We start from the raw sequence: 24,289 nt of genomic DNA on the forward strand, positions 1-24,289 counted from the left end.
GTGACCACATGCTTTCAGTGTTGGCCAGCTAATAATAGCCTGACCTTTTGAAGATGGCCAATCTCTTTGCAGCCCTGGGTATTAAGGGGCGCGTGGGATAGGTGATGTCGGCGGATGTTGGAGCAGACTCCAGGAGTGAATGACCTGCTCTTATTTCAGAATTCTTGAGTTCTTTGGAGCAAATCTCCTTGGTGCCTCTATCTGCCCTTTTAGGGGAGTTGCAATTGAATGACCGATGTTTGTACAGTGCCCATAATACAGTAAAATGTCTTGGGATTTGGCCACTACTGTGGTCAAATGGAAAGAGATAGGTGACTGAATGTTTGACAGGAAGTAGGTTTTCAGTCACATCACAATGAGGCAAGAGTGGTAGAAAAACAGTGAGGTTCAGAAAGAGAATTACAAACTGTATGGCTTAATCAGTCGAAGACAGGACCTGCAATGTAATGTTAAAGCAGCCACTAAACCAACAAACTGAGGACTTACAGTGGGATATGTTAGACACTATAGAGTTGTAGAGCATGGAAATAGATTTTTCGGTCCAACCTGTCTCTGCTGACCAGGTGAAAAAGTCTCTGGCTATCCAATCTATCTATGCCTCTCATCTTGTACACCAAGTTACCTCTCATCCTTCTTCACTCCAATGAGAAAAGCCCTAGCTCCCTCAACCTTTTTTCATAAGACATGCTGTCCAGTCCAGGCAGCATCCTGGTAAATCTCTTGTGCGCCCTCTCTAAAACTTCCACATCCTTCCTATAGTGAGGCAATCACAACTGAACACAATATTCCATGTGTGGTCTAACCAGGGCACTATGGAACTGCAGCAAAACATCACAGCTGAGGTTTTTAGTGTTATATATCCAAGTAAGGAAGTGAGAGACAATGAGGTAATTGGTGGGAGGTGGGTGGTGGGGGAAGAGAAAACTTTAATTTAATAAGATCGTAACTGAAGAGACTAATTTTCTGACATGATTGTTTAATTGCCCAGAAGCAGTCCAGTCAGAGATGGAAACCCCAGAGCTCTCAAGCTGATGTCTGTGTGGGTACGTGGTCGGCATTAATATTCACTGCGTGGGCAGCTACATGAGTATTGGCCATAGAGTGAACATCATGCGAGGATAGATTCTAACACTGTGAGAGTGGAGGGGACAGGGAGAGAGTAAAAATAAAATCAGAACCAGTGGCAAAAATACCGTCTGTTTTATGATGTTTCCTTTTATATGAGCTGTGTTCCATGCCAGGCAGCCTGCTGACTAACAGAGATACTGTGGGATGTATCGAGGAATGTTCTCTCTGCCAGAACATCATGTTGGATATTGATGATCGCGTGAGTCATTCAGGATGTAATACATGACTGAAACAAAAATGAAGAACTGCAGATGCCAGAAATCTGAAACAAATAGAAATTGGTGTAGAACCTCAGCAGGTTTGACAGTATCTGTGGAGAGAGAAGCAAAGTTAACGTTTCAAATCTGATGACCCTACGTAAGAACCAGTTCTGACGAAGGATCACTCAACTTGAAATGTTAACTCTATTTCTCTCTCCACAGATGCTGCCAGATCTGCTGAGTTTCTCCAGCATTTTCTGTTCATGTTGCAGGACACGACTGCCTTATAACATGCTGCATGTTGGTGATTATTCTTATAAATTAGACAGCTCAAAGTGGTTTAATCATGGATTTGTGGAATGCAAAGGTGACCGTTCAGCCCATTGCTGACTCTCTGCGAGAGTTATTCACTTGATCTCACTCCCTTCCCCTCCCCTTATCTCTGTAAGTTTAACTCTGCTTTCTCTCTACAGATGCTGCCAGGCTTGCTGAGATTTTGCAGAAGTTTCTGTTTTTGTTTGTAACATTTTACTCCATTTGTACAGGACAATGTACAAGTAAAATGTGGTGTACAGTTTTGGTCTCATTTACAAAAGAATGTAATTGCATTAGAATCAGTTCAGAGAAGGATGAGCTAGAATTGATACCTCGAATGAAGGATGGTTGAATAGGTTGCTCCTGTGTGCATTAGAAGGATAAGAGGCAATTTCATTTCAACACATAAGGAAACTTAAAAGTGTGGATGCTAAAAGGCTGTCTCCCCTTGTGATGCACTTTGGGGACACGATTTTAAAGCAAGAGGTCTCCCATTTAGGATGGAAATGAAGAGATTGTGAGTTTGGAATTCTAGGGGCATTGCATACTTTTAAGACAGTGGTATGTAGATTCTTGACTGAAAAGAAGGCCAAAGGTTGTCAAGAGTAGGTGAGAATGTGAAGTTGAGACCACAATCAGATCCAGCCGCGATTGTATTAAATGGTAGGCCAGGCACAAGGGGCTAAACAGCCTACAATATAGGGAACAGCAGGCATGTGCAGTGTGACCTTGGGAACCCGTCAGCCTTTGAGGGCTGTCGGTTCTTGTCTCAGCCATAATGTATGGCAATTGGACATGGCGTAGGAGAGGGGTACCTGTGCCCACTCCATTGAAAGCTCATAACTACGGGATAGGAGAAAATGGATGGCAGAAAAATGAACAAAGAATTGCAGAGAGCCAAGCAGTGCAATTTCACCGTCTAAATACAGAAACCTGAGCTCTCACATGACCCAAGCTACTAAGCCTTCAACATCACATTGTTGCTTAATTACTCCTATTAGACATTTAAACCGTTTTGCCTATCTTCGCAGGAGGCCTGTAGAACAATGCCTGAACATTTAATACCTCTTAATATCCTGGCCAACAGAAGCTTTACTGACTGACACGGCTGGTACCTGCCCAACCCATTTCCTTCTCCATTGATCTTGATAATCAGGGTCTTTGGCAACGGATGGAACTCACTTGTCTTGGAGGCAGTAGGTCACAGCTCAAGTTCCAGCCCAGAGACATCAGCAAACAGTATGATTAGAAAGAAGGCTTGTGTTTACGCCTCACACCAAACACTTTAACATACTTTACAGTCAGGAAGAATGGCCACTGTTGTAATGTTACCAATGCGGCAAGTTCCCACAAATAGCAATATGATAACGTCGAGTTCATGGACGTATCTTGAGTTCTTTTGGAGAAGTCCAAGTTGTGTCAGGCTTTTTAGCTGGCTCCTTTTAAATTCAACATGTTTTTTTAAAAAGAGGACTGCTATGTTCCTCCAAAAGAGAAATCCTGCAGATCAGCCCAGCAACCATGGTAAAGTCCATGAAATGTTGCACCTGTGAGCTGTTGGTGACTTTTAAAATAATGAGAGCCTTGAGAAATAATAACACGAGGCCTGGCTAACCACCTCTCAGCAGAAAGTCACCTCTTGCACACTTGTCTGTTTTACCAGCCAAGAATATACAAAAACAAGTGTAAAAACTGACTGCAGCACTAGATAGTTTGTGTTATTGATGAATGTCCTTGTATTGTGAAGTCCACAGCTTTGAGAACAGCCATTTCAAACACTGCTGCACTACATCCAAAATAAAGGGCAAGACTCTCTCTCAGTCTTCTGGAACTCATTCACAATTGAAAAGAATCAAAACCATAGGTTTTCAACCAACTAAGGGGGCAGGTGAATACCCAAGGAATGCTAATTCATCCCTCCTCACCAGGTTTTAATGATTTTGGGTATCCCACCCAGAACCATTACAGGTTTTTTATAATGATTTTCACTGTCTACAGTTTTAATAAATGCTTCCCAACCTCGATGTGTTAGGACCAGACCCCAGATGTGGTTCCCCCAGTTTACTGCATTTATTGCCCCACCCTTAGCTGGGGCAGTGAGCTTTCTCTTCAACAACTATAATCCATGTACTATCGATAGACCTATAATGCTGTTAGGGAGGGAATTCCAGGATCTTGACCATCCATTACACAGCCAGAGCAGTCCTGAGGGAGTGCTACAATGTCAGAAGTAACTTTTTTCATGTAAATATCCACTAACATGCACACTAAAAAAAAAATCCAGTGGCATAATTTGGGTAGAAGATGTGATTGTGACCTTAAATCCTAAGCAATGCACCATCGAATAGTTATCCTTCAGTCAAATCATGAGAACAGTCACTTTGGTCATTGTCATATTGCTGATTACAGGACCAGGCTTCAAGCCAGTATCTTATCACCAAGTCACCCTTTATTTACATCTGGAGATTGCTTGACACTGACCCAGCTCCCTCAGAGCCAGATCTCAGAGTGAACAGAATCTCTGACACCCCTGTTTATGTCTGTCAGCTAGGGGTCCATGATTAACAGCCCTAATCAGGGACCTCGCTACAAATTGAACTGTCATTTGACCAGTAATCCTGAATGCCAGGCCAACGGTTTTAGGACAAGATTTTAAATCCTACTCACTGTTGATGGTTAAATTTTAATTAAAACCTGGAGCAAGAACAGAAATTGCTGGAGAAACTCGGCATGCCTGGCAACATTGGAGAGAAAATGGTTAATGTTTTGAGTTCAGTGTCTTTCTTCAGGAATTAAAAAAACTTTCCACCTGGCATAAAAAAAATCTAGCTTCATAGCAACTACATAATCATTGTTGACTATGGTCTGACACTTACCATCCTTACCTGAGTCGGGAGTGTGGTGCTGGAAAAGCACAGCAGGTCAGGCAGCATCTGAGGAGCAGGAGAATCGACGTTTCGGGCAGAAGCCAAAATGATGGGCTTATGCCCGAAATGTCGACTCTCCTGCTCCTCGGATGCTGCCTGACCTGCTGTGCTTTTTCAGCACCACACTCTCGACTCTGATCTCTGGCATCTGCAGTCCCCATTCTCACCTACCAGCCTTACTTAATCTGGCCTACACGTGTATCCAGATCCACAGCAATGTGATTGACTCTTAACTGCCCTCTGGACAATTAAGGATGCCCAACAAATGCCTATCTAGTGCTGTCCTCTTCTATCACAAATAAAATAAACTCATTGGCTGCCATTTTACATCAACGACTGCACTCCAAAGCGTACTTTGTCTGTGTAGCTCTGTTGGATGTTCTGAGGAAGTGAATGGTTCTATGCTAATGGAGATACTTTTGTCCTCTATGATCCCAACCTCTCCATCCTCTCCTGCTCCATGTGCTAATGCGCGTTATCATTCTTCTGTGCTGTTCCACAGCCCATCTCCCATCCCAATCCCATGGGCAGCAATCATACCTCTTTCTAAACTCCAATAACCTTGCTGCACCTTTGTCACCTCCTTGATTCCCATGGAGCAGCCAACTTTCCCTGCTGAATTGTTATATTAATAATTAGGGGTAAATGGTCATCACAGACGTCATATAACATATAACCAGCCCATTGCATCTGTTTTCACTCTTTTTTTATTGCCCACCAAGTTTTTCCTTTCCAACCATTATCCAATTTATTTTCAAAGATTGCCATTAAATAAACCCCCACTGCCTTTTCAAGCCATGCAGATATCACTGAGATGCCAGTAGATATAATAATGTATCGTTTGTTTTCTTTGCCAATTATTTAGCACCAGAGTTCCCTAATTTCTGATCCTCCTGCCAGCCATTTCTCCCTATTGCCCCAGTCAAAACATGGTATTGCTTTATTACATCTCCCTCTTCACTTTCTTGGCTTCAAAGTTGGCTGTCACAATTTCTCCAGCCTCTTCTGCCTCTGTTTGCTGATGATGGGGAAGGTGTCATTCTCTACTCATTCGCTAAGCTAACTATTTTTCCTTTAGTTTGTCAGATACTGAAGAAAAACAGAAAAGTTGGGGCAGGGCAAAGGGGCAACAATACACGTCCTCTAAACTGACCTGCTGAATGTGACAATAAACATTGAGGGGTCAATTACGAGAGGGCGTAAATGTAGGGGAAGAGACAGGTGATTCAGAAGGGATTCTGGAGAAAACGCTTTTGCTCAGCGGGTGATAAAAATCTGGACTACCCTGTCTGGGAAGGTAGTGGAAGCTGGAAACCTTACAACCTTTAAAAAAATTTGGATGAGTGCTTCAAATATCATAACATTCAAGGATATGGGACACCTGCAGGAAATTAGGATTAGCGCACTTTTAGTGGTAGTTATATCAGTGCAGAATCGATGGGCCTAAGGGCCTTTTCTGCACTGCATGAATCTATGACTCGATGAATTTATGTAAAATCCTTAATAAGCCTTATAAGGGGGTAAGGGGGAGGTTCCCACCAATGCAGTGCAGAAATTGTCACGTTTAAGCCACCACACTTGCAGGACTGTGGAAAAGTATTTACAGTTGCTGAACATTCAAATTGAAGAGCTCGTACACATTGAAAAGAACTGAGAGAAGCCATATTGAGACCTAGAGGCTGTAAAGTGCCGAAGTGAAAAATGAAGTTATGGTTTGTTGGCTCAATAATATTTACTAGATACTAGAAACTTGATAATGTTTGCTGTAGGAAGCTATTCTTGAATATAGAAGGACATCACAAGTGATAATAACTTCCTGAGAAGATCTTTGATTAGTCAAAGCTGCATTATCGAAAGGACAGGTGTAGACTTATGTGATAGGGCTGACTGTGCATGGGCTGTGGAAGGGGGAGTCAATAGCCTCGTGGCATTATCACTCGACTATTAATACAAAGGTCCAGGTAGTATTCTGGGGACCCAAGTTTGAATCTCACCATGACGGTGTGGAATTTGAATTCAATAAAGATCTGGAGTTAAGGATCTAATGACAACTATTAAATGATTGTCAGACACAGTCCATCTGGTTCCCTGATATCATTTAAGGAAGGAAACTACCATCCTAACCTGGTCAGGCCTACAGTGTCTCCAGACCCACAGCAATGGGGTCAGAGGGCAATTAATAATGGGGCAAAAAAATAATACGAATACCCACCTAGAGTCATAGAGATGCACAGCATGGAAACAGACCCTTCAGTCCAACTCATCCATGGCAACCAGATATTCTACATTACTGTAGTCTCATTTACCAGAATTTGCCCATATCCCCCTAAACCTTTCCTATTCATATGCCCATTCAAATGCCTTTTAAATGCTGTAATTGTACCAGCCTTCATCACTTCCTCTGGCAGCTCATTCCATACACGCACCACCCTCTGTGTGAAAATATTGCTCCATTGGTCCCTTTTAAGTCTTTTCGCTCTCACCTTAAACCTATGCTCTCTAGTTTTGGACTCCCCAATCCTCAAAAAAAGAACTTGTCTATTTACTCTATCCATACCCCTCATGATCTTATAAACTTCTATAAGGTCACCCTTCATCCTCCAATGCTGCAGGGAAAACAGCCCCAGACTATTCAGCCTCTCCTTATAGCTCAAACCCTTTAACTCTGGCAACATTCTTGTAAATCTTTTCTGAACCTAATTACGTTTGACAACATCCTTCCCATAGCAGGGAACCCAGAACTGAACGCAATATCAAACAAAGGTTTCCTCCCACAATCCAAAGATGTGCAGGTTAAGTGAATTGACCATGCTAAATTGCCCATAATCAGGGGTAAATATATGGTAGGGGAATGGGTCTGGGTGGGTTGCTCTTTGGAGGGTTGGTGTGGACTTGTTGGGCTGAAGGGCCTGTTTCCATACTGTAGGGAATCTAGAAAAAAAGGTGGCCTAACCAATGTCACGTACAGCTGCAACGTGACTTCCCAACTCCTAAACTCAATGCACTGACCAATGAAGGCAAGCATACCAAACACCTTGTTCACTACAGAAACCATCATAGGGCAAATAGATTTTGCATCTTGTGTTTTCTATTTGTCTTCAACTTACGACATGTCAGATTTGTGGAATGGATCAGCATTCTCTTAAGGACAGAAGGTAAGCAGGAAGGATATCATGGTTAAGACTGTGGATGGAAAGACAAGCAAGGCAAATGGGTGAACATCAATCACGAATCACTGAGTACAACTGAATGAAAGTTTCCAGTGAATTAATAGCTGAGTCAACTTGAGTGGGAAAAAAACAGCATCTGCTGCGGCACTTTGCCAGGACCCTTGGCAATTGATTAAGTTAGTTGTAAAATTCATTGAGACAACCTCACAGAAAACCTATTGCAGGATTAATACAATGCAGAATAAGACATAATTTCATTTGAAATGTCTACAATCAAAGGTTAGCAGGGAATGATCTCAAAACCACTGATTTATTTGGCAATACTTTCAAGGACACCAAAGAGTGAAGTATCAAAGTGTTACAATTGCTGACAATAAATTGATTTAAGAACTGATGAGTTAATAGGAAAGAATGCATTCAACATGATTTATTGAGGAAGTGAGGCTAAGTGAGTAGGCAAAAGATTTGTCAGATGGAAGACAATGTGGAGAAATATGAAGTTATCCACTTTGGGAGGAAAAACAGAAATATGGAGTACTTTATAAATGGCAAGAGGTTGGAAAATGTTGCGTTCTTTCGAAGTGATGATGAAGAAGATTCAGGAAGGAAGAACAGACAGAATTGTCTATATGGATTTCAGCAACGCATCTGACAGGTTCTGCATGGTAGATTGGTTAGCAAGATTAGATCACGGGAATCCAGGGAGAGCTAGTCATTTAGAAACAAAAATTGGCTTGAAGGTAGAAGACAGAGGATGGTGTTGGAGGGTTGCTTTATGGACTGGAGACCTGTGACCAGCTGTGTGCCACAAGGATCGGTACTGGATCCACTGCTTTTCATCATTCGTATAAACGATTTGCATGTGAATATAGGAGGTATGGTTAGTAAATTTGTAGATGACAACAAAATTAGTGGTGCAGTGGACAGAGAAGAAGGTTACCTCAGAGTACAACGGGACTTGATCAGATGGGACAATGGGCCGAGGAGTGGCAGATGGGGCTTAATTTAGATAAAGGTGTGGTGTTGCATTTTGGAAAGGCAGGTCTAAACCAGGTAATGGTAGAGCCCTGGGAGTGCTGCCTGTGACAATGCTGCTCCTTTAACAAGGTTATATTGTTCTTGGCTTTTTTTTCAGAGAGTTCATAAAAGGCACAGACTCTAAAAAGTCTAGGTTGAAGGGTTTTAGAACCAGCTTGATTATAGCTAACAGATACCGCCTCAGGAAAAAGGCTTTCAAGTTTAAGAAAAAACCCTTGTACAATAAAAGGGGAGGGGGCCAGTTCTCCCAGCTCAGCTTTTCCCTGGTTTGGTTTGGTTTGGTTTTTAGCAGTAGTGTTTTATGGCTTCTGGGTCCAAAAAAGCAGGTCCATGCTGACTCTCCTCTCTCTCTCTCTCTCTCTTTCTCTCTCTGACTTTTCTCCTGTCAGACCCTGTGTTTGATTTTACGTTTTGTGCCAAGGGGTGTTTATGGGGATTGCTGCAAGTATTTGGAACAGCATCATTAAGTTTGGATGATCTGTTGGGTTTTCAGATAGGTTACATTATTCGGTACTCTCTTCATTTTTGTTTGTGTTTCATTCGGTAATCTTGTAAATAAATTCTGTTTTGTTTAAAACTAGGGAGTTTGACCAGCTGCATCTCTCCTGTAATATGTGCATACACCTGCCTAAAACAGCTTAGCAAAGTTAGGATCTTGGCTACTTTCTTGAAACGTTTTGAGGGGGGGTCTGATCTTGTCCATAACATGCGGAACAAAGAAACCTAGGGGTGCAGTTTCATAGTTCCTCGAAAGTGGAGCTGCAGGTAGACAGGATTGTGTAGAAGGCATTTGCTATGCTTGCTTTCATTGGTCAGTGCATTGAGTGTAGGAGTTTGGGCATCATGGGTGCAGTTGTATAGGACATTGGTGAGCTCACCTTTAGAAGACTATATTCAATTCTGGTCTCCTTGCTATAGGAAAGATGTTGTTAAACTTGAAAGGGTTCAGAAAAGATTCATAAGGTTATTGCTCGGTTTGCAGGGTTTGAGCTGTAGGGATACACTGAATAGGTTGGGACTGTTTTTCCTGGAACGTCAGAGGCAGGATGTGACCTTATAGAGGTTTATAAAATCACGAAGGGCATAGATAGGGTAAATAGTCAAGGTCTTTTCCCCAGGGTAGGGGAGACCAAAACTAGAGGACATAGGGTTTAAGGTGAGAGGGGAAAGATTTAAAAGTGAGCTGAGGGGCAGATTTTTCACGCAGACAATGGAATGAGGAGGTGGTGAGTACAATTACAACATTTAAAAGGCATCTGGATGGGTATATGAATAGGGAGGGTTTGGAGGGATATGTGGCAAATGTTGGCAAGTGGAACTTGATCAATTTAGGATATCAGTTGAATGAAGGGTCTGTTTCCATGCTGTATAACTCTATGACTCGATAACATGGTGACCAGATATGCCTGTAGTACAGAAAGGATGGTCTAACCAAGGTTTGATGCAGATTCTGCATAACTTCCCTACTTCCAGTACTAAAGCCTCGGGCTTAGTATTTTTAATGGCCTTGCTAACCTCTGCTGTAATCTTTCGTGATTCGTGCACATGCTCTCCAAGATCTGTTTTGTTCATATACTCCACCAGGACTCATAACTCATAAGTGATATGTGACCTCTTTATTCTTCCTACCAAAACACATGACTCCTCATTTATTGGTTTGTTAATGTTTCGCCGCAGTCCTTTCAGGTCTATGTACCAGTTGCTGAAGGCACAAGCATAGAACAAGGAAGTTGTAAAATAGAGGCTCCGTCATGGAGTGGTAACTCCTAAAGTATTTCCATGATTATTGAGAGTTACTGTGTGGACACTGTAAAGTGCTGGAGTAGTAACTATATTAAGAATTTACTGCCTTCAAACCACTCAGTACAGCTGGCATCTAGTATCAGTGTTGGTTTGCAGAATTTACATATAGTATGTTAATGTTGTATCACTTACACTTCAGACTTGTAGCTGATTTGGAATGTTACATGGCAATGTGTCTATTAATACCATCTGAGGGCGCAATGAAAAGATGTAAATTAAATAAAAATGTAGCCACGTAGGGCTTTTCACAAAGTCAGAATGCTTCAGAACACTATATTACCACTGATGTCCGAATGAATTGTGGTTGATGTCACAATGAAGGAAATCAGCCCGAGCTCCCACAATCACCAGATCATGACCAGATCAGCTGTTTTTTTTTGTAATGTTCATTGAGTTTCATATATTGATGACCAGGCCACGTTAAACTAATGTTGTGTACTCTCAAGATGTTTAGGGTCATTATTGGCTGCTTTCTCCAATCCAAGGGGTCTTTTTGCCTGGACTCTGATTGATCCATCCAGACTGGAACAGTTCCAACAATCAGCTGGAGTCAGCCAGAGGACAGCTACCATTAATGATGTTCAGAGGTGGGAAATCCCCATCCTCATGTTGAAAATGCTCCCCTCCCTTTCCCGGAATCTCCAACGCATTTATGTACCTCCAATTCTTCTCTCTCCTGCTTTCTCACTTGCCCTCACTCCATTAATTGCGGCCGTGCTTTCAGCTCCCTAGGCTTTACAATTTCTTCCCTAAAATCCCGCCTCTCTATGCATTTTCTGCCAGAACACAATATCCAGGAGAGATGAATCGACTGATTAATGGTCGGGGAAGGGATCCTCTTAAAGAAGGTGGGCTTGGCAGTCATGGCTTAGTGGATATTACTGTTGTATCTTCCAGATAATTGTAGGTTCACGTCCCACTCCAGAAACTTGAACTAAAGCAGAAGGAGTGCAACACTGTCACAAGTGCTTTTTGAATGAAATATTAAATGGCATACTCCTCTATCCTTACAGGTAGATTGTCTTGGCTGCTATTTGAAAATATTTATTCCCAAAATAATATCATTAAAAATATTATCTACTTACCTGGTTGTATTTTGTGGGAGCTTGCTATGACCAAACTGCCCAATGCATTCCCTACCTTCCAACAGTGACTACACTTCCAAAGTAGTCAGTTGCAAAACACTTTGGGATGTCCTGAGTTTGTGGATCTTGCTGTAGAAATGCAGGTAGATGGTTGTACAGCTGAATAGACTCTTTAATTTGGTGGGGGGGTGGGCGATGGTTGGTTGGTTGGATGAGTGGAGAGTTGGATAGATGATTGATTGGATATTCAGATTAATGTGCAGATTCTAAATGAATGGATTTAGGTTCTTTGTGTGATTTCTCCCTGTGCTGTGAGGTCTATACAATCTGTACATTGGTATGACTCCAGTGTAAAGCCTGCTACAAATACGTAAGACAGACAGATATAAGCATAGAAAACATTTAAGAACAGAGAATCATGAGAATTTCAATGTAATCATCACTATCTCATTATTAGAAAATATTCCTACTTCAAGAACAACATGGATGCAAGAAAAGTTTCAGGTTGTTTTGATAAACTGACAGATTGAAGTGCTTCAATATTGCACAAAGCACATAAAAATGATTGTTTGAGTGTGGTAAAGGGATGACTTTCGGAGTCCAAGTGGCTTTATAGATTATAGTATTTTTCCTTTAAATTGTTTAAAGTGCTCTCTTGGCTATTTTTACAAAATTGGTTTGAGAATGCAGAGTCCAGCTTCGATACAGAGTCCATACTCATTGATATTTGGGCCATTATACCTGACCCCCAGCTGCCTTGAAACCACATTCTGTGGGTCTGGAGTCACATAGAGGTCAGACCAGGTAAGGACAGCAGATTTCCTTCCCTAAAGGACATGGGTGAACCAGGTAGGTTTTTATAATTTCCAGACTTTTGTTGATTCAAATCCCACCATCTGCCAGTAGATTTATTTATTTATTTAATATATTGTCACTTATACCTAAGGCACAGTGAAAAGTGGAGAATATCGCCATGCTCCGGTGCCATGTTGGATTACAGAATAATTTACTGAAGACATGCGAGGTACCCCCTGTCTATGCTGTTATAATGAGAGTCAGGCCAAACAGGGCTTCATGCCAACAAATACTTCTTTATACAGGGCTGGTGAAAAACATAAAATCTCTGTCCCAAGAGATTCTGGGGCAATTGAGGCTTTGAAACCCAGTATAGCTTGGTTAGTTAAGTGTATCAAGGTATACAGGGGGAAGACTGTGGAGGGAGTGATGGTCAGGGTGATATTCATCAGAGCTGCTTCACTCAGACCCATCGTATCACAGAGTGTTACAGCTGGGAAATAGTCCAGTTCGTCTACGCTGAAGTCTTTCTGTCCATGAGCCACTCAGTCTCTTACTCGCTCCCCTTACCCTTTATTATTCTACCCTTCCCCTTCTAAAACCCCTGGCTGACCCTAATGAAAATTTGCCTCCCTTTGGAATTTGTCGTGCTTGCTGAGAGTTATTTCTTTCAGAACAGAACAGGAGACCAGCTCAAGTGATGAAAAGAAAAGGGGAAATTAATTCCAAGCGGATATGCTATGGATCACTCACTGCACTTCTACTGTATCTGTTGTACCCAATGTGGTCTCCTCTACATAGGAGAGACAGGACGCCTTCTTGTGGATTGTTTCAGAGAACATCTCTGGGACACCCACACCAATGAACCCCACCGCCTCGTGGCTGAACACTTTAACTACCCCTCCCATTCCATCAAAGACATGCAGGTCCTGTACCTTCTCCACCGCCAAACCCTAACCACCCGACGCCTGGACAAGGAACACCTCATATTCTGCCTCGGGACCCTGCAACCACACAGATAAATGTGGATTTCACCTACTTTCCTCATTTCCCCACCCCCTCCATTATCCCAGTCCCAAACCTCCAACTTGGCACCGCCCTCCAGACCAGTCCATCACCTTTCCCATCTATCCGCTCCATCCACCTCTCCGACATATAACCTACTCCCCCACCTTCATCTACCTATTGCATTGTCAGCTACCTTCCCCCCAACCCCACTCCCCTCCCATTTATCTCTCAGCCCCCAGCCCACAAGCCTCATTCCTGATGAAGGGCTTATGCCCGAAACATCAATTCTCCTGCTGCTTGGATGCTGCTTGAACTGTTGTACCACACTCTCAACCTCAAGACCAAGACCAAGTCTGGCTATGGTGAAAAGCTGAGCAAGCCTTTCACCACCAGGATAGATGTAACTAATCTTCCCAGGACATTGATGCAGGAACCTCTCCAGTCAGCTTTTTGCCCCACTTGAACATCAAAGTCACAAATTCCATCTGATGTGACCATGTGGTCCTCTCTTACTAGCAGCACATTCTGAAATGGTTGACCACTCCATTGTCTTCCCAACCTTCTCCTCCCTTCTCCAGCTGGAGGGGGCCCTGCCTGCGATTGGTTACATGGCCATAAAATCTCCATACTGGTAGTTGGACCTTCACTCTAGTTTTAGCATTCCCTCCCTCAGGTTACCTACCTCTCTCTCTCTTCCTTCCATTAAAACAATCTTTCAAGGCTACCTCATTGACCCAGCTTTTCATTATCTGCCCAAATTTCTCCTTGTGTGGTTCATTGTCAATCTTTGGGCTCATTATGCTCCCGTGCTCTGTCTCAGCATACTTTATAATGGTAAAGCTTTCAAAGCAGGGAAAGTGTTGGAGTCTATTATGAAGGATATGATCCCAGGGCACTTAGAATATACAATGGGATTACACAAAGTCAGCAGGCCAAAACCTGGAGTATTTTGAGGACGCAACTCAGACTCTATGTGTTGTTGTAGACAGATTACTGCCACCATCTCAAGGGCAACTAGGGATGGACAACAATGCTGACATCTCATAAATGTATGAAATGAAAACAAAATCCTGCTGGGAAATTTAAATTCCATTTACTCTCCATTGACCAGAATTACCCAATGGATGATCCATCTCAGCCTCTTTCAGTGGTCCCCAACATCACAGATACTAGTCTTCAGCCAATTCAATTCACTCTATGCAATATCAAGAAATGACTGGAAGCACTGAACTCTGTTAAGTCTATGGACCCTGACAATATTCCAGCAGTAGAACTGACAGTATGTGCTCCAGAACTTGTTGATCTCCTAGTCAAGCAGTTCCAGAACAGGTTCAACACTGACATCTATCTGACAATGTGAAAAATTGCCAGGTTCCATCCTGTACACAAAAAGCAGGACAAATCCGACACGGCCATTTACCACCCGATCATTATACTCTCAAACCTAAGTAAGGTGATGGAAGGTGTTGTCAACAGTGCTATCAAGTGACACTTGCAAAGCAATAACCTGCTTACTGGTGCTCAATTTAGATTTCATCAGGGCTAGATGACTCCTGACATCGTTACAGCATTGGTTCAAATATGGACAAAAGACTTGACTCCAGAGCTGAGGTGAAACTGACTCATGTTGACATCAAGCCAGCCTTTGATCAAATTTGGCATCAAGGAGCCGCTGCAAAACCGAAATCAATCGAAAAACTCCACTCAGGTTGGAGTCACACTTGACACTTAAGAAGATGGTTGTGAATGTTGGAGGTGAGTCTTCTCAGCTCCAAGAGATCTTTGCAGGAGTTCCTCAGGGTAGATATTTTCTAATCAACCTCTTAAGAAATGTTAGAACATCTCTCTGGAACAGGTGGAAATTGAACCCAGACTCCTGGCTCAGAGATAAGGAATTTTAACACTGCACCATAAGAGCCTATTTTGTACCTGAACAATGTCCTCAGTTCAACCATATGCAGCTGCTTCATTGTTTACTGATTAGATTAGATTACTTTACAGCGTGGAAACAGGCCCTTCGGCCCAACAAGTCCACATCGACCCGCCGAAGCGCAAACCACCCATACCCCTACATTTACCCCTTACCTAACACTACGGGCAATTTAGCATGGCCAATTCACCTGACGTGCACATCTTTGGACTGTGGGAGGAAACCAGAGCACCCGGAGGAAACCCACGCAGACACGGGGAGAATGTGCAAACTCCACACAGTCAGTCTCCTGAGGCGGGAATTGAACCCAGGTCTCTGGTGCTGTGAGGCATCAGTGCTAACCACTATGCCACCGTGCCGCCTTATATGTTTGTTCAATATTCACAACTCCTCAGATCCTGAAAGTCTAAATGAGCAAGACCTGGAAAACCTGCAGATTGGGGCTGGTAAAGCTGATCTTTTGTTTGTTCATTCACAGGATGAGGGCGTCAGTTGCTAGGCAGCATTTATTACCCATTCCTAATTGCCCAGAGGGCAGTTAAGAGTCAACCATGTTGATATGGTTCTGGAGTCACATTGTAGGTCAGACCAGGTAAGGATGGCAGTTTGCTTCCCTAAAGGACATTAATGAAGCAGATGGGATTTTCTGACAATTGTTTCGTGGCCATTATTAGACTCTTAATTCCAGACTTTAAAAAAATTTCAAATTCCACTATTTGCCATGGCGGGATTTGGACCCAGGATCCCAGATCATTAGCTGGGTCGCTGGATTTACAGTCCTAGTGATAATACCGCTAAACCATTGCCTACCCAAAATTCTATGTAGAGGACTATCTGTTGTTAACTAAAGAAATTAGAAAAGGTGACCAAGTTAATGAAAAAGCATATAACCGCACAGGGATGAATGGTTTGTCGGAATATAAAGGGCGACGGACAGTGGATAAAAGCTTAGGCTGGAGAGAATCATTAGAGTATGAGAGGAAGTTAGCGAGAATTATAAAAGTAGATAGCAAGTGTCTCAAGACGTATTTTAAAAGGAAGTGAGTAAATAAAGTGAGCGTTGGTCCTTGAGAGAGTAGGAATGGGGAGTTTGAAGCATACAATAAGGAAATAAAGGATGAATGAAATGAACAAATATTTCTCTCTTCACTATTGAGGATAAAAAAAAATCTAGTAACAGCTGTGAATCAAGAGGCAGAACTTGGTGAATTTATAATCACAAGGGAAATGGTACAAAGCTAGCTGATAGAGCTGTGGAGTGGTGAGTCTCCAGGGTCTTAAAGGCGATGGCTGATGAGGTAACAGTTGCCTTGGTGTTAATTTTCTAAAATTTGCAACTATAACCACTCTATTCATGAAAGGAGTGATACAGGTAACAGGACAAATTAGCTTCACATCTGTCATGGAGAGAGGATCCGAATAAATCATTTAAGTGGTCAGAGCTGGGCACATTGTAAAACTCAAGATAATCAGGAAGAGTTGGCACGGTTCCGAGAAAGGACCCGAGTTTAAATAATTGATGAGGCTTTTTTGAAGGGGTAACATGCACTGTAGATAAAGGGGACTCTGTAGACATAAACTGTACTTTGATTTTAAGAAAGTATTTGATAAGATTCCACAACAAAGATTATTGTAGAAAATGAAAGCTCTTGATATCAGATGTAATCTATGAGCATGGGTAGAGACAGGAACGGCTGGCAGAAACTGAAGAGTATGTTTAAGTAGGTCCAAGCTGTTTGGCAGGATGTGATGAATGGAATCCCACAGGAACATGTACCGGAGTCTCAGTATTTCATCATTTACACCAATGGCTTAGCTAAGGGGTTCAAGGAGGGAGTGTGCCACCACTTTCGTTTGGGCAATTAGGCACGGGTAATAAATACTATCTGAGCCAGCCGCACTCAAATCCAATAGACACATAAAATTAACTGAATAAATCTCAACTATAAAGCTGGTCTTATGGTAACCATTAGCAGTATCACCTGTCATTATATAAACCCATCAATGTCATCAATACCTATGACCTGATCTGACGCTGCCTGACCTGATGTGCTTTTCCAGCACCACACTCTCATCTCTTGCCTGATCTGAGCCTAGACGTGACTCCAGATCCATATCCAATGTTAACTATCCTCTGAAATGGCCTGGCAAGCCACTCAGTTCAAGGGCAATTATGGATGTGTGCCATTGTCAGTGATATCTGCATCCCATGAACGAATTTTAAAAATTATTTTGAGAAAGGTTTTTTAAAAAACTCATTCTCAGGATGTAGATGTCGCTGGTTAGGCCAGCATTTATTGTGTGTCCATTATTATCCAGAGAGCAGTTAAGAGTTAAACACATTGCTGTGGCCTGAACTCACACGTAGACCAGACCAGGTAAGCAAAAGACATCTGTTTTCCTTCTCTAAAAGACATTAGTGAGCCAAATGGGTTTTTCCCAACAATCAGCAATGGTTTCAAGGTCACCATTCGACTCCTAATTTCAGATTTATATTGAATTCAGATTCCACCTACTGCCATGGTTACCCAGAACATTACCTGTTCTCTGGATTAATAGTCAGGCTACAATACCACATCCACATGAACATAACACATCCACAACTCTGAGTGGGCCAATCATAGAGTCAGAGCCACAGATTTCTGCAGCACAGAAAAGGCCCCTCGGCCCATCGCGATCATGCCTGTCAAAAGCAAGCACCTAACTATGCTGATCCCTGTGCAATATGTATAGCTAATGATGTATCTAGTATCCCTTCAATCTCTTTGAGAAATGGAGTTCTGATGCAGGGAGATGGAGTGGATAGGCAGAGTCAATGTTCTGACAGCATGAACTGTGAAAGAATCTATTTGAATATTATTGGTTATAAACACTATTATGAATATTGAATTGAATGTAATGTTGATATCTTTCTGCATTAATGCTCTGAAGAGGAAATTACCTGAGTGAATCATTATTCATTTCATGTAGACAGCGGACAGGTGAGGAGTCATGGGGGCTTTGTGATCTGATGATGCAGTGGTATTGATTCAGGCGGATACAATGTACACAAATGGTGCCTCCCTCAGTGAACAAACTGTTCACACTCTTTCCACATCATCACTTCCTCCTGGGCACATAACCTATAATTATTAAGTGGAGACAGCTGAAGTGCTGCCAGGAGACTCGATAACAAATAAAAACAAAGCAGAAGGAAATCTCCCCTTACTCGAGGAGGCACAGAGGACTCACTCGATTTAATCCAGCAATGAAAGGCTTGTCTTCTGAGGAAAGATTGAGCAGTTTATGTCTACACTGGCTAGATTTAGAAGGCTAAGAGAACTATTTGAGGTATATAAGATGCTGAAGGGGTTTGATAAAGATGATGGGTAGATAATGGCCTCGTGGTATCATCACTAGATTAGCGACCCGGGGACCCAGATAATGTTCTGGGGACCTGGGTTTGAATCCTGTCATGGAGGATGGCGGAATTTAACTTCAATAAATATCTGAAAGTAAGAGTTGAATGATAACCATGAAACCATTGCCACTTGTCAGGAAAAACCCATCTGATTCACTAAAATCTTTTAGGGAAGGAAACTGGTGTCCTTACCTAGTCTGGAATACATGTTGACTCCAAACAGACACCAATGAAGTTGACTCTTAGATTCCCTACCGTGTGGAAACAGGCCCTTTGGCGCAACAAGTCCATACCGACCCTCCAAAGAGTAACTCAACCAGACCCATTTCCCTCTGACCAATGCACCTAACACTATGGGTAATTTAGCATGGCCAATTCACCTGCCCTGCACATCTTTGGAGTGTGGGAGGAAACCGGAGCACCCGGAGGAAACCCACGCAGACACTGGAAGAATGTGCAAACTCCACACGGTGGAGTTGCCTGAGGCTGGAATCAAACCTGGGTCCCTGGCACTGAGGCAGCTGTGCTAACCACTGAGCCACTGTGCTGTCCCAAATTGCCCTCTTAATTACCCTCTGGGCAATTAGGGATGGGCAATAAATGCTAGCCTAGCCAGTGATGCCTCATTCTGTGAATGAATAAAAAAAAGAGTAGACATGGAAAGAATGTTTCCTCATGTGGGGCAATCCAGAATGAGAGGCCATTATTATAGGATAGGGTGTAGCAGATTTAAAACAGAGAAGACGATTCTCTCATAGGGCCATAAATCTATGGACTCTATTAGTCAGAGATTTTGTTAGGGCACTGAATAAACATTAATTCATAACAGGTTGAAGGGTTATGGTGAGTGGGCAGGAAAGTGGATTTAAGTCCAAGATGAGTTCAGCCACGATCATACTAAATGGTGGATAAAGCAACAGTATTATTCTGTCTTGGGAGGAAAGTTAAAATACAAGCATTTCTTCATTTTAAAGCACTTCTACTATATTTAAGTCCTTAAAAAACACTTTTTACAACAGAAATAGGGAGAAAGGAGCATAAATCCAAAACATTTGTAAGTTTGTAATGCTAATTAACAAAAATTTAGGAATCTGTTTTAACAGGAAAACCAGAAAATAATATTTAAAAATCTTAATCAAAACAATGAAGGTCTGAAGGATAATGTTTTATTAACATAACAAAGATTAGAAAAGTTACTGGAGAACATTCAACATGGAATGTTTGCAACTGAATGATTAAAGCACTGAACCAAATATCTGAAAACTCCTGCAACAATGATAATGCCTTTTTTTTTGGAGCAATGGAACATTAGCAGGAAGACCTTGGGGCTGTTCATGGGAAAAAGGAGCACTTGGTCCAAGGTCCAAGGTCTTGAACCTATGCAGGTGGTTTCAGGGACCAGGAGGGTTCTAAGAGCAGAAAAACATAAGAGCTGGCCATTCGAGTTACTCTCTCTGAGGCCTCAACTCACCTTTCATGCCAAATCTCCACAGCTGTCAACTCATTGACATTTTGGAAATCCATCTACCTCCTCTTCAAATACACTCAGTGGTATTGCCTGCACGTCTGGGGTCGAGAGTTCCAAACATTCACTACCCTCTGGTAGAAGAAATTCCGTCATGTGTCAGTGTTAAATGAGTTTGCTCTTTATTCTGTACATATGCCTAATAGTTTGCAATTTCCCCCACTAGTGGAAGGACCTTCTCAATACTTACCCTGTCAAGACCCCTCAGAAACTTGTATGTAAGGTCACCCCTCATTCTTCTAAACTCTAATGATTAAAGGCCTAATCTGTTTAGCCATTCTTGATAAATCAACCCCTTCATCTGGGAATCAGTCAAATGAATCACTTTTGAACACCTTTCAGTGTCAGTATATCCTCTTTTTAAAATGCAGAGACTAAAACTGGACACAATAATCCAGATATGGCCTCACCAACACCCTGTACAATTGTAACAAGACTTCCCTGTTTCTAAACTCCAACTACTTGCAGTAAAGGCCAAAATTCCATGTGCCTTCTTAGTTACTTGTTGCTCCTGTATGATAACTTTTTTGTGTTTTATCTACAAGAATGCCCAAATGCCTCTGCACTGCTATCTTGGAATTTCTGATCAATGTAAGGGGTTCAGTATTTGAGGGAGGAGGGAGATGGAAATAAAAATATGTGAGGAGCCTATGATTGGAGTGATCTGGTACCCCAGAGGATTATTTTGGATGACCTACAATGTACAGCTCAGAAAAAGGCCATTCAACCCAACCTGTCCATTTCCGTGTTGATGCTCCACTAGAACCGCATCCAACCTTCTCACATCACAAAACCATTTCATGGTACCCTTACATTTCTCTCATGCTTGTTAGTCTCCTCGAAACGTCGATTTCGAAGCTACTTGGATGCTGCCTGAACTGCTGTGCTCTTCCAGCACCACTAATCCAGAATCCTCCCCAATACACTTGTCCTATTCACTTCACTCACTCTCTCTATGGTAGGGAGTTCCATAGTGTCACTCCTTTTGAGCAAATATATCAGAGGGTTGGCTTATGAGGAGAGATTGTGCAGACTGGGACTCTGTTCGTTGGAAAGTTGAAGAATGAGGAGGGGATCTTATAGAAACATATACAATTATGAAGGGAATAGATAAGATAGAAGCAGGGAGGTTGTCTTCACTGGCAGGTAAAAAACCAAAGGGCATAGCCTCAGAATAAAGGGGAGCAGATTTTGGCTTGAACTGAGGAGAAACCTCTTCACCCAAGGGGTTGTGAATCTGTGGCATTCCCTGCCCAGTGAAGCAGCTGAGGCCGCCTTGTTGAATGTTTTTAAGGCAAAGATAGATAGAGTTTTGAAACAGTGAAGGAATTGAGGGTTACAGTGAGAGCGGGGTAAGTGGAGGTGAGTCTGCGAAAAGATCAGCCATGATCTTATTGAATGGTGGAGCAGACAAGATGGGCCAGATGGCCTACTCCTGCTCCTAGTTCCTACGTTCTTATGTACCTTTCTTTTCATGAACCCCTGATTGGATTTTCTGGTGACTCTCCGACCTTGATGGTTTCTAGTTCTGCTCTTCCCCACAGGAAGAAACGTTTTCTCTTCATCCGCACCATTACAGCTTTATTATGGAACAGTGAGGAAATTAGTAATGAGGGTGAAGGTTACTGGAGAGCCTCGGCGTGGCTGGTGGCGAGAGAGGAAGAGTTAAAGTTTTGAGTCTGTCATATTGGGCTTGGGAATCTTGGCGCAGTTTCTCTCTCCACAGATGCTGCCAGACCTGCTGAGTTTATCCAGCACTTTCTGGTATTATTTAAATATAGTTCTTCACTTTTACTTACTGGGGAAGCCAGGATGAGGAAGGACTGAAAGAGCAGAAAATAATGGATCCTCGGGTTTTTTTTACATACCATGTCTTCTGTTAGTCCGCTGTTCCATAGTGTCTGAGATGCTGGGTGGCACGGTGGCACAGTGGTTAGCACTGATGCCTCACAGCACCGGAGACCTGGGTTCAATTCTTGCCTCAGGCAACTGTCTGTGTGGAGTTTGCACATTCTCCCCATGTCTGCGTGGGTTTGCTCTGGTTTCCTCCCACGGTCCAAAAATGCGCAGGCTAGGTGAATTGGTCATGCTAAATTGCCTGTAGTGCGAGGTATAGGGGAGAGGGTTGCTCTTTGGCAGGTCGGTGTGGACTTGTTGGGCCGAAGGGCCTGTTCCCACGCTGTAAGTAATCTAATCTTCCAAAGAACTTTATAAATTTGCTGGCTTATGCAGTTCTACAAAAGCGTAAATCATTTTGATGAACTACTTGCGTAATTTACAGGTGCTGAACACATTGACAACAATGTTTTAATTTCCTCAAATGACCCCCGCCTTCCTCAGTTCAGAACAACTTGGAGTTGAAATGAAGGTGGATTAGGGCTTCCAGTGATTGACAGGGCTAGCACCCAATGAGGAAGAACCACATCAATTTCAATCAGATCACATTGCACAGAAACACAAACAGAAATATTAATTGCCTTTTTTTGGAAATATCGATAAAGCAAATTCAGTGCATAGTTAACAACAATTGATGTCTGTCTGTGATGTAAAGGAAGTAATTTCCTGTTAAATTGGACAATTGCCTGGAATAGAATGCTACAATTCTCATTTTGCTATGAAGTTGTTTGAAAAAAATGCAGAAATTTGTAAATCCTCACAAAATGAACTGCATCAAGGCGATTCATTCCATCTGATCCAGGCAGTGTTTATGCTCAACACTAGCCTCCTCCAGTTCCCCCCTTACCTAATACCATTAGTGTAGCCCTCTTTCTCCCTCTCATGTTTAACCAACATTCTCTTAAATGTAATGATGCTAGTTGCTTCAACTATTCATTGAGGTGGTGAGTTCCACTTTCTAGCCATTCTCCAGTAAAGAAATTTCTCCTGAAATCCCAAGTGGATTTATCTAATATGATCTGACATTGACAACCCCTATAGTTGTCTCTCTTGCAAGTGCCTCTGTCCACCCTAACAAACCTTTCATAATTTTGAAGAACCTCACCTCTTTTCTCAGCAAGGAGACTCAGTCTATTCAATTTTCTCTGGTGTTGATTCCTTGGGAAGCAAAGATTGTTTAGTCCCAGAACAGAAAACAGTCTAGTTAGGACTTATATTCTACAAGAGCCTTTCCCATTCATAGGAACATTTTCCAGCTTGTGCTGTGTGTCTCATGCGCTGTGGAACCGAGCGCTAGCATAACCTTTGGCCATCTGAGGGAAAGGGTATTTGAGGACAACAACATCGTCTCTGAAACCGAGATCACAGGTGGCATGGTGGCTCAGTGGTTAGCACTGTTGCCTCACAGCGCCAGGGACCCAGGTTCAATTCCACCCTCGGGCAACTGTCTGTGTGGGTTTGCACGTGTCTGTGTGGGTTTTCTCTGGGTGCTCTGGTTTCCACCCATAATCCAAAGATGTACAGGTTAGGTGAATTGGTCACGCTAAATTGCCCATAGTGTTCTGGGATGTGTAGGCTAGGTGCATTAGCCAGTGGTGAATATAGGGTAGGGGAATGGGTCTGGGTGGGTTACTCTTTGGTGTGAATTTGTTGGACCGAAGGGCCTGTTTCGACACTGTCGGGATTCTAATTCTAATTCTAATCACGGTTTACAGAGCTGTGGTGGTTCCTGCTCTCCTATATGGCTCTGAGACATGGACTACCTATAGCAGATGCCTTAAGGCACTGGAGCAGTACCACCAGTGCTGTCTGCGCAAGATCCTGCGAATCCACTGGGAAGACAGACACACCAAAACCAATGTCCTTGACCAGGCCAGCATCAACACACTGGCCCCTTCCCACCTTGAGCAGCTATGATGGGCTGGGCACACTGTCCGCATGACCGACATGAGACTGCCCAAGCAGGTGCTCTGCTCCCAGCTCTGAAACGGCGAGCCTCTGTTAGTTAAAGGAAGTGCATCAGGGATACCCTCAAGGCCTCACTGATGCAGTGCGGCATTCCCACGGAC

Source organism: Chiloscyllium punctatum, chromosome 3, assembly GCF_047496795.1.
Source record: "Chiloscyllium punctatum isolate Juve2018m chromosome 3, sChiPun1.3, whole genome shotgun sequence".
Classification (NCBI taxonomy): Eukaryota; Metazoa; Chordata; class Chondrichthyes; order Orectolobiformes; family Hemiscylliidae; genus Chiloscyllium; species Chiloscyllium punctatum.